Source organism: Oryzias latipes, chromosome 4, assembly GCF_002234675.1.
Source record: "Oryzias latipes chromosome 4, ASM223467v1".
NCBI lineage: Eukaryota > Metazoa > Chordata > Actinopteri > Beloniformes > Adrianichthyidae > Oryzias > Oryzias latipes.
In genome coordinates, this window is record NC_019862.2 from 8,734,828 (window position 1) to 8,746,003 (window position 11,176).

An 11,176-nucleotide genomic window follows, 5' to 3' on the forward strand; every position below is an offset into this window, starting at 1 on the left:
GCGGAGATTAGCCCCGCCCACCGCGACCCGAGTAATGGGATTAAACGGGAGGAAATTTAAAACAATTATTAAAAAAATACAAAGTACAGTGGGACAAATATTGACCTAGGTGTATTTCACTGCTCTTCAGACTAAGCTCCTGCATCCTGACTCCACTCTGCAGTGTTTTCTTCTTCTGAAGCCCGCGGTACAGCTGTGTTTGTTCAGGAGAAGAACATAGTGATTGGCAGTTGTTGTCGCTCTTTTTTCGATGGGTTTTAGAGAAACTCGAAATTGCAAGAGAATTTGCACTTACTCGTTGTAAATTTGGCAAGCAGATTTACGTACCTTTACAAATTAAACTGCAACGTTATTGACGCACAGGTAGAGAAGAAGCGGAGTGACTTTTTAGCCAATCAGAATGCAGAACAAAATACACTGCAAATCCGTGAAGTAGCGAAACCGTGATATGTAAACCGCGTTATAGCGAGGGATAACTGTATTCCAAAAATCAAAAAAAGTCAGCACAGTCAGACCTATAAATTTTGATGTTAGATCACATTTTGTGAACTCTTGGACTTTTACTGAAAGAACACTCCTTTTCTTTTGGTTCAAGTCAATCTCTGTGTAACTCCTCATGCTTCTGTTAGGTTTTGATGCCATTCACCATTCTGTGGGTAATTTAACATAGTTAAACTCAAGTAAAAGTTTAAATTACCAGTACACACCAAAAGTTAATGACAAAAACACCACAGCTTCTTTAGACAAAATAAAATCATGCTTGTTAAATAAAATTTAGAGTCTGTCTTATATCAATGATTAACATCAGTTTAACATCACGTTATTCAAGTCATGTGTTTTTAGTACCTTTTAACAGTTAGCGATGCAGTGCTAGACCTACTTATTGTTTAACACTTTACTCCACCCAGCTATCAATCTATTTATAGGAGTGACTAAATGGAGTTTTCAAGCCCATCAGTGGCTTTAGTCACTTGATCAGATTCGTACAGGTAAAGACCAGATGTTTCATCAGCATCTGGCAATTGTCGCCTCTCCCTGTGTTATAGTTCCCTTTGAATTGACTATCAAAACACAAACTGCTGTTCAAACCTGTTTTCAATATCAAACCAATAAACTTTGACATAAAATCATCATGTCTTATGGTTCACAAAACAAGTCTGCAAACTCCAGCTTGTCAGTCTTGATAGAAAGATATTTGTATTGAAATAAAATAAACTTTTTTTTGTTTTTGTTGAGACTAAGGTTGTACTCAGACTGGAAAAATCTTTTGTTCTGAATCGAGTCCTGAACCTTGCGTTTGGTCTGTAGTCAGACTGGCATCAAGTGGACACTTTTGTTACAGACCAAAGCTCGTAAACAAAACCATGTGACTAAATATCTCTTCAGTCATTGGCCAGGAACTACTAGGGTCGGTCAAGATAACATGAAAAAGATGTGCTGCACTTTACAATCTTATTGGAACAGTTGACTTATAAAAAATAATTTTTTAATTACTAGTTTTGAACCCTTTTTACTTGTTACTTAGGTACGGCAGAGTCGTGCAGCAAGGCCGTTACTGGCAAGAAGACGTGCTGTGTGAGCTTTTACTAAGAAGATGCTAGCAACTGCAGTGATGAGGAGATGTTGGGTATGAAGGTAGGCCGATAGGTTGAATGTTTATGATGTTTAGATTATCAGAAAACAGTGAGAAGCATTGTGTATCACATTACAAATTGTTCTAATGAGCCTGCATTCATTTGACCACATTTCAAGGAGTTGTTGTGTCTCATCCTTGTGGTGTTATGGTATTGTTTTAAGAGATTTCTGTTAGGGAACTAATAGGTAGCTTTTAGGATGACATCACAGCAGCGCCGGACACGTGCTGAGTAACGAGACTCAGAGAAGCATGTAAGAAGCATTTTTAGCAGTGTTAAAATAAACGTTTCTACAAATAAAGAGTTAGACCATTTCTTCTGTTTGAAAAAAACAACAATTGTTGCTTTTTTTTTGTTGCTACATTTCTACACTGTTTACGTCGGCTACGTGGCCTTTTTGGTTCAGTTGTTCCGAACCGCAGTCCAATTGGAAACAAACCAAGACCACCTCCAAAGATGGGTCCAAGAGTGGTTCCTAGTCCCGGACCAGAAACCGGTTGGGTGTATTCAGACTGAGAATGTCTTCCGGCTTATCAGGGGAACTCTGGTTCACTTTAGTCAAACCAAATGTGTCCAGTTTAAACCCTTGTGCTATCTTAGATGACCCGACCCTTACTTTGATGTGTTCTCCCTACCATGACAAAGGTGGATAAAGGTGGAAAGATTTCATGTAATCCATGGACACCAGTGAAGATCACAAATCATTGAAGAAAAAAGGTTCAGCGCACTGTCTAGTGGGTCTAGATGACCCAACTCCCAACGTTAAAGTGCCTAAGATAGCACAAGGGCTAAATCCAACATAAGGTTGCCATAAAGTGGAACATGTCTCCATCTAGTGGTGACTTTGTGCAAAGGTATCTCAAAATGCATTTAGACAAACACTAGTTAGAAACAAAACAAAAAACATTTAAACGACTCCTTCTTTTCTTTAGCTGAATTTAAAATTTTCAAGTATAAATCAAGCTCAGAGATGGAGCTGCTCACGAGAAAATAAAAGGTTGTGTAGCCTTTCCATACCTTAAGCTGTGCTGCAAAATTCCTTGTCTCCTCCTGTCCACAGTATTTGACACCCCTGCTCTAAAGTGTCACTAGGTATGGATGAGTGATTGTCTGCTCTGTGACAGACTGGCGGCATGTCCACTTTCACCTAAAAGTAGCCAGCACAAGCTCCAGCAACCCTGTGACCCCTAAAAGGATATAGCAGATTAAGAAAATGGATGGGTGCTCCATTCCTCCATCGAAAACAATGTAAAGTAAACATTATTTCAGCAACCCAAGAAGTTGCTCTGTCCATTCATCTGTCTAAAACTTTTGACCCCAAAAAGATTTAAGTAAAAATTATTGCAGCAACTCAAGAAATTCAGTCTCTCCATCTGATAAAATTTAAATGGAAACTTATTGCAATTCAAAATGCTGCCTCATTTGTTCATCCAAAACATTTTTTAAAGTAACAAGAATTGCAACAACTCAAAAAGTGGAAAATCTGTCCATCTGTCCGTCCACCTGTCTTATAAAAGTTAAAGTAAAAATTATTTCAACAACTGAAGTATCTCCATCTTTAATGCTTGTGAATTTGTGTTAAAGAAAACTCTTCATGGGACATGTACTGTGAACAGAGCATATTTGGTGAAAAGGATGCCACTTTATAAATATTTAAATGTCTTAGATTGCATCAGTCTCCACCCTTTCCTGAGGCAAACGCATCTCTGCCTTCATAGGAACTCTTTTCCCTAAGATCATTTTAGTTTAGTCATTTTAAACAGATTTACTGACTCTGCTTTGGTAATTCTATCTTTTTCCGACAGAATAACTGCAGCTTTTCAACTGAAATGAAAAAATAAACAGGGCAGCAATTTTGGGAGGTCTGTCTTCTAGGAAAATAAACATTTGAAGTTTAAATTTTTTCACTTAAATCAGAAATTCAGAGGCAGACATTTGTGCCAAGCACATCCTTCTATGTTCTCTCATGTCACAAAAACAATTGCCTTCTATTTTGAGAGTCACTTTTCAGTAGGATTCATAGATAACATTTAAAAATGGTGTCTACTAATGGATACCATCATATCAGTGCATCGATCAGTTTGAGTGGGAGGTGGAGGCTTTATGAAAAACAGAATCAAATGTACCGAGAGAAAAAAAGGCCCTAAGTGTGAATGTTTGTGTGACTTGCCCTGTGTGTACCACACCTTCACCTTAGGACAGGCTCCAGCAACCCCATGATGATTCAGAAAGTTCAGAAAAATGGGTGAATGGATCTCCACACTGCATGGGAGATAATCTTCTCATCTCAATAATAACTTGTCATCTAAAAAATAAATAAATATGTATGCCTTGTGTAAAATTTGTTTCTTGTGTAAAATTAGAAACTTTACAAGAAAAATCTTACATTTAACTGACCAGTTCAAGATAATATAAACAAACATAAAAGATTTTAATTTTTTTTTGTGTTGCCAACTACACCAGTTCATAAGGAGAAGTATATTTTTACTTTACCCCCCTGATCCTGTAGTTTAACCTTTAGACTTTGCAGTGCACTGTGCCTCCAAGCCAATGGAAGGCCCAAAGATACCAAAAAAATGTTGTTTTGTTTATTTGGAGAACTGAAAATGAACTTTGTGTCTTTGCAATCCTGCCAGATATGTTTGGGCTTCTAAACCATAAAATGTCAGCTTTTGCTTTGATCTCTTGACATGGATCTACTTTTCCTTTCGTCCAAAACAACTGAACAAAAAGTTTACGTTTAATGGCCTAAAAATGTGTGTAATAAATGTTTGCAACTTCGGGTAAAATACATTGTTTTTGTAGCTTTCATTAGTTAGCAACTACAGTGGGGCAATAATAATAACAATCCATCCATCCATCCATCTTGAGAACATACTCAATCCCTTTCGAGGTCTCGGGGTTTCTAGAGCCCATCCTAGCCACTGTTGGGTGAAGGCGAGGTTAATCTTGAACAGGTCATCAACCTGTTGCAGGGCCACACACTGAGATGCAGACCTAGGGCCAATTTAAAATCCCCAGTCAACCTATACAGCAGGTTTTTGGACTGTGGGAGGAAACTGAAGTGCTGGGAGAAAACCCACACATGCACAAGGAGGAAATGCAAACTACACACAGTAAAGACCCAGCCAGGATTCAAATCTTCTCAAAACCTGTGATGTTTTGGGGCTGTTGCTGGGAAACTTTTCAACTCCCTCCACAGATTCTCTTGGATTGCAGTCTAGAGACTGGCTCGACCACTCCAGAACTTTGAGATGCGTTTTATGTAGCCACTCTATTGTTTCCCAGGCGACGTGTTTAGCCTAATTTTCTACTGTAAGATGCAGCCATTTGAAACCCCCAATGCTCTAAATCTCAACATACGTGATTCCATTAATCCCTTTCTTCATATGGATCAGTCATCCTGTTTTTTAATTTTGGCAGAAAGTCAGGCCCAAAGCATGATGTTTTCATCCCTGTGCTTCACAGTGGGTTTAGCATTCTTGGAATGCAGCTTAGCTTACTTCTACCTCTAAATACGGCACGCTGTGTTCATACCAAAGAGTCTCCTTTTGGTCTCATCTGACCACATGACTTTCTCCCAATCCTCTTCTGGATCATTCAGGTGGTTTCTGGAGAACTTTAGTCAGGTCTGGACACATGCTGGATAAAACAGGAGGATCTCTAGAGAATTACCGGATTTGAATCCATCACGACGTTGTGTGTTAATAATAATAACCTTTGTTACTGTGGTCCCAGCTGTCTTCTGGGATATTTCCTCTCTGATAATTTGTAGCCCATGAGGTGAGATCTTCATGGAGCTCTAGGTGGAGGGAGATTGTCAGTAATCTTGTAAAATTTCAAATATTTGCTTCAACAGTTGATCCCTTCTCACCAACCTGCTTCTTAGGTCTTGTGCTGGTAAATGTTGTCACTGGTGTCCTTTGGCAGCTCTTTGGTCATGATAGAGACAAGTGTTTAGGGTTTCTGACAGGTCAGTTTTATACAGATAACCAGTGCCAAACAGGTGGCATTTATACAGGACAAAAGTAGGGGATAGAAGAGCCTCTTAAAGAAGGAATTCTGAGGACAGAATTCCTGCTTAGTTATACAAATAAATCCTTTAAAAATCAAGTAATAGGAATTCCTGAATTCTTTTTTTACATTTTGACTCTTATGCTATATTCACATTGCTCTCGGCAATGTGCATTCAAGCTACCATTTCCATTGGACAGTCTTTGTAAACACATGTAAAAGAGTGTTTCGGCCTTCCATGTTCAAAACTCTCACATCCACACGTAGCTACGCACAATGTCCAGACTGTTTTCAAGACGGCTCTATGTACAAAACTTTGACCAATCAGGGACTCTGATTTGGTAGTGACCTATGGATGGCATCCCTTTTCATTAATGGGAGTGCCAACCATTTGAAAAATGATCACGCAAGAGAAATTAATTATTGCGGTTCGTTCCCGGCTGGAATTATATGACTCCAAGTCTTTCATATATTGGAATAGAGCCGTGAAAGAAAAAAAGCCTGGAGCAAGTTTTGCTTCATTTTGCACCAAGCCTCTTCCAATGGTGGACGTGCGCTAGTAAACAGTAGAAAAAGAAGAAGAAGAAGAAGAAGCCCCTCCCTGCATGTCCAGTGTGAATACCATGGGCTAAATGTTACATGCGCCTCTTTCATCTTTTGTAAGTTGGATAACTTGCAGAATCTGTGACTGATAAATATTTTATTGCTCCACCGTAAATACTAAATGATTCCTCCCATTCTAAACCAAAAACCGTTACAAAACCTGTATTAGAAAGACGTTTGGATGAATTTTCTCTTCTTTGATTCTAGGTTAATACTAGGGATGCGACAGTTCACTTTTCCCACAATTTGGTTCAAACCTCAATTTTTGTTTTGATACATTATTTGTGTATTTCAAAATAAAAAAAATATATCAGAATTAACTTTTTTAAAATTTGCTAATAATCAACAATGAAAAGAAAACCCTCTCTGGTTGGGTTTACTAAACTTGGTGTGATGTTATAAAGCAATAAAGAATAAATCCTTCCTAAATTTAATCCAACAATTGTTTGATACTTTCAACGTAAACAATATGGTATTCAGTAGGGATGCAAGCATTCACTTTCCTCACAATTCAGTTTAATATTGTAACAAAGAGTTTAGTTTTAAACCGAGAATTGTGGCATCTTTAGAAACTACAACCCAAAAGCAGGTTCCTGCTTCCTGCTCATCATCATCACACAAAAGGAGGAAGTTGGCAACACAGAAAGCTGCACAAGCTAGACTTAAATATAAAGAGAAAAATAGAGTTGTGCCTTTCTGTAATATGTCAAGAATGTGAGAAAGGCTGAGATGTCATTGAAGAAACTTGACATTAGGTGTTCTCCCTTAGTACAGCCTGACTTCTGTGACATTCCAGAAATGACAGAAGTTATAGCTCACTATGGAAAAATAAAAAGGTGCACCATCAAAAGCTTTGAGAACATTTATAGTACCCCGTTTTAAGACTTCTGCCCCATTCGTCTTCATTACAGGTGTTACAATTAATCGATTAATCAATAAATCAATTTATCCAACCAGATCATCAGTCTGAGGCAGATTGTTAATTAAATCAAATCAACCTTTCCTACTGAGAACCTGCACCTCTATAGACTACTTATGTTTCCCCACCCAAGAAAACCTCCCAAAATCTAATCCAAACACATGAGAGGTCATTGGAAAGGCTGGAATGTCCTTATTTAAGCACATCAGGTCTCAGCAGAGAACTTCAAATGAGTCAAAAGACAAACATAAAAACAAATGTCCAAATAAGAGGCTATATAAAATCCTGTCAAAAATAAATAAATCAATTGTATTGATCTTGGAAATCACCATTTTAGGGTAAATTTTACTTTACTATGATGTAAAAATGACCACAGGCATCACAGTGGACAACACACATGTTATGAAAGCAAAAAATGACCAGTCCATCATTCCAGTCCAATGTGTGGAAACACTTTGAATTTAGCAAAGACATGTGACCATACAGTTTGCTAGAATGTTCCAATGATGTTCCCTTTGGTTTATTATGATGTGAAAAAAACAACAGTGGGCTGAACATTAGGAAACTAAAATGTGAATGGATTTGTCTTTAATTCTTGTTTACTTGTTTGTTGGTACACAAATTTAATTTACACTTGATTATTTTGCAAGAGATAAAAGGAATCTGGAAAACTTCCCCTGCACTATTTAGTATCCAGGTATTTCTTTCTGAGTCTCACTGGTTGAAGTTTTGGACAAAAATCTTCTGGACCCATTTTAGGTGAATCGGATCGTTCAAAATGAGTCGATATCGACTATGAATCGTGTCGTTTACCACCAACATGAATTGTTGCTAATATGAATCGTTACACCCACCCCTAGCTGTGATACCGCTACTGTTTTCCCAACAGTTTCTGACAGCAGAGTCATGTGCTGTTAACATCATCCGCAGATCCTCTTGGATTCAAAAGACTACAATTGTAAGTCAGTACAAGTCAGTATCACTGTGATGAAGCATTTCCTTCCAAGAAGAAGTTTGACTCGTCAGACTGGTGCAACATTATTGGCGGGTTATTTGCAGCTCTCCACAGACTTTAAAAAAAAAAGACCAAACTTCTGCCAAATGAAGGAGTGGAGTTTTACCTTAAAACAGGGGGGGGGGGGGGGGGGGGGGGGGCGTCAATACGCTGGAAACCCAACCGGAAATGAAGTTCTTTCATAACTGCGCTGATACCATGAAATGTTTGCATTTTCTGATAGAAACTATAGTCACTTTGCAATAAAACTACTGTTTAAAATACTTTGAAGGCTGTAAAATCCTGGGTAAACCAATCTGTCAAAACAAAAATGAATTCTGACAGATCAAATGATGTTTGCAGTGAAAAGAAGAATGCAGCTCAGCAGGATATTGGAACAAACAGGTGTTAATTGGTAAGACTGATGTTTTCATTCTTCCCTTTTTTCATCATTCCTCGTGAAACTCAAATTTCTGAGTTGGGTAAAAAACATAACATTACACAAGCAACTTCCTGTTTTCTAGACCAATCAGAAGATATTCATCTGTTCAGATGAGGCCCAGGATATATTTCCATCAAATATAATCCTCCACACAAAAATCCATGAATCTTGTTTGAGTTTTGGGGTCGAGAATAAGACATAAGTTTTGTTTTACATCTTTGATTCCCTGTGTGCTTTTAAAGTGACACTCTACACGAACGTGCGTTGGATTTTGGATCTTCTCCTGAAGCAGTTTGACATAAACTCCAATAATATTCAGCGGTTCCCCGTCCTGTTGTGCATGCCTAAACAAAGTCCTGAGGATTGCTTTGGCATGCTCACAGCGGCGACTCCCTCCCAATGGGCCTGGCTGCTGCTCCAAACCAGTCCGGTGTCATTCCTGCATCAGGTACAGCGCTCAGTGTCTCCAGGCCAAACGGCCTGGTGAAGCTTTTTTTCCAGCCTGCTTTCAATGTTTGGTCTGTTGGAAGGATATATACACTTTTAACAGATCCAGGTAAGCCTTAAAGTATGCCTGCATGATAACGGGCTCCTACAGTGTTGTTTTTGTGTCTTACATGAGAACTTTAAGCGTTTATGACCCATCCGGAGTTTCTGCAGAACTTTACTTTACGGCTTCTCGTGGGACTTGTTTTTATTTGTTGCAACATTAAACAGGATAAACTCCATGAATCAAAAGCAGCAACAAACTCAGATGACACCTTTTACATGATAATCAAAGACAGTCCTGGTGTGGGGCTTCTTTAGATAGAAAGAACTGTTGTTAGATGCTTTTGAAAGACCCATGTTCCAGGATAATCGCAGACGTGCTGACAGTGCTGAAGATTCTTTATTTGCTCAGTAAAATTGGTTTTATCTGCTTTTCTTTGGTCTGGATTTCACACTGGTGGGGGGTTGGATCAGTTGTGCATATGACAAAACAGCTATCTGACTACCCCCACCGGTTTTTCCTGAAGATGAAAAAGGAAATAAAGTTGCAGTGAAAAGAGGTGAAAAGGCTTGCCACCTAAAAAATATACGTGTGTGAATGTGTACATATATATATATATATATATATATATATATATATATATATATATATATATATATATATATATATATGAGCATAAAACAGTATATAGCTCATATAAAAGCATTAAATTCATTTAGCTTTCAAATGTCACCTGTTGATCAGAACAGAACTGTAGTTTCTGATCATCTGAGCAAACAGAAACTTGTGTTTGCCCCCCCCCATGCTGTCACCTTGCCGCCTCCCTCCCTCACCTGGTGGGCGTGTCTTCATGTCTGAACACGGCGTGCCCGCGTTGATAGACGGCTGCACTCCGCTTCTTACCTGTCAGGTGAGTCTCTGAGGAACGGCCGCTGCGGAGGCTCCGACTGCTCCGCGTTCCTCAGGTCGGCCCGGCCTGACCGCAGAGCCTGCACCTGCGCAGGTGAGAGGACAGCAGGTCACGTGGTCGCCGGCAGACCCACCATACTCGTTAAATCCGCTGTCATTCGTGTTCGCAGCGCGAGCACCTGTCGCACGCAGGCAGGTGGGCTCTGATCGGCAGGTAATCAGCCTCCATCCGCGCTTGTTGGGACTTCCAGACCCGCTTTTGTTGAGAGCGGTTCCCTCTCCTTCGCCGCTGGGGCTGCAGTCTTCACTCAAACCGCCTTTTTTTGTTGCCCGCACAGCTGGAAACTTTGCCTGGGAATTTCTCAGACTTAAAATTTCAGTCATTGTTTCTGGTCGTGTGTGTAATGTGCAACCAACCGAGACGAAGGCCTGGATGGATGGATGGAAGTCTTCATGCAGCATTTTATATTGTATGTATGGAAACCAATGGATCCTGATCTTTTGCATTTCCTGCAGTAAGTCAGTCACATGCATCCTTGTGGACACGTGACACCCATTGGCCGTCCAATCTGGTGCACTTTCCTTCTCCTGACATGACTGGATAAAGCTATAGATTTGTAATCTTTAGATGTATTTAAAAAGTTTTCTTCCATCTGTGGACAGCAGTTTGGCTTTGGCCCCTTCAGCGTTTCCAAATGTTCTCACCTGCAGTATGTCAGGTATGCTGGTGGACCAGCTCCACTCATCAGTTGTCAGGGTGGAACTGTACTTTCCTTGACAGGTGGCACAATTTAATTGACTCCTAAGGAAACAACTGCACCTAGAATGCACCAGGACAAATAAAACCTTATGTGTAATTCCTCAGATGTGCAGGAAAATGTTTCTACTTTTGTCGTGTTTTATTGAATAAATGATCTGACGGCTGCGTGTCTTGGTTTGTAGGCCTCCCCATGAACACAAAGGTTACTTTATCACCTAAAGGAAGTGATTTAAATGAAGGTGAGAGGACAAGTGGCATGAGTGTGGGATGGTGCATTTGTTTTCAGCATAAAACCCCTGTTGGCATGGCGGTGGCTGCAGGTGGAGTTCATGACTCATCCAAACATGTTGCTCCTCAGAAGCTCAAACCGGTATCACAGGACAGTGTGTCATCTCTGCAGTTGGGATGTTG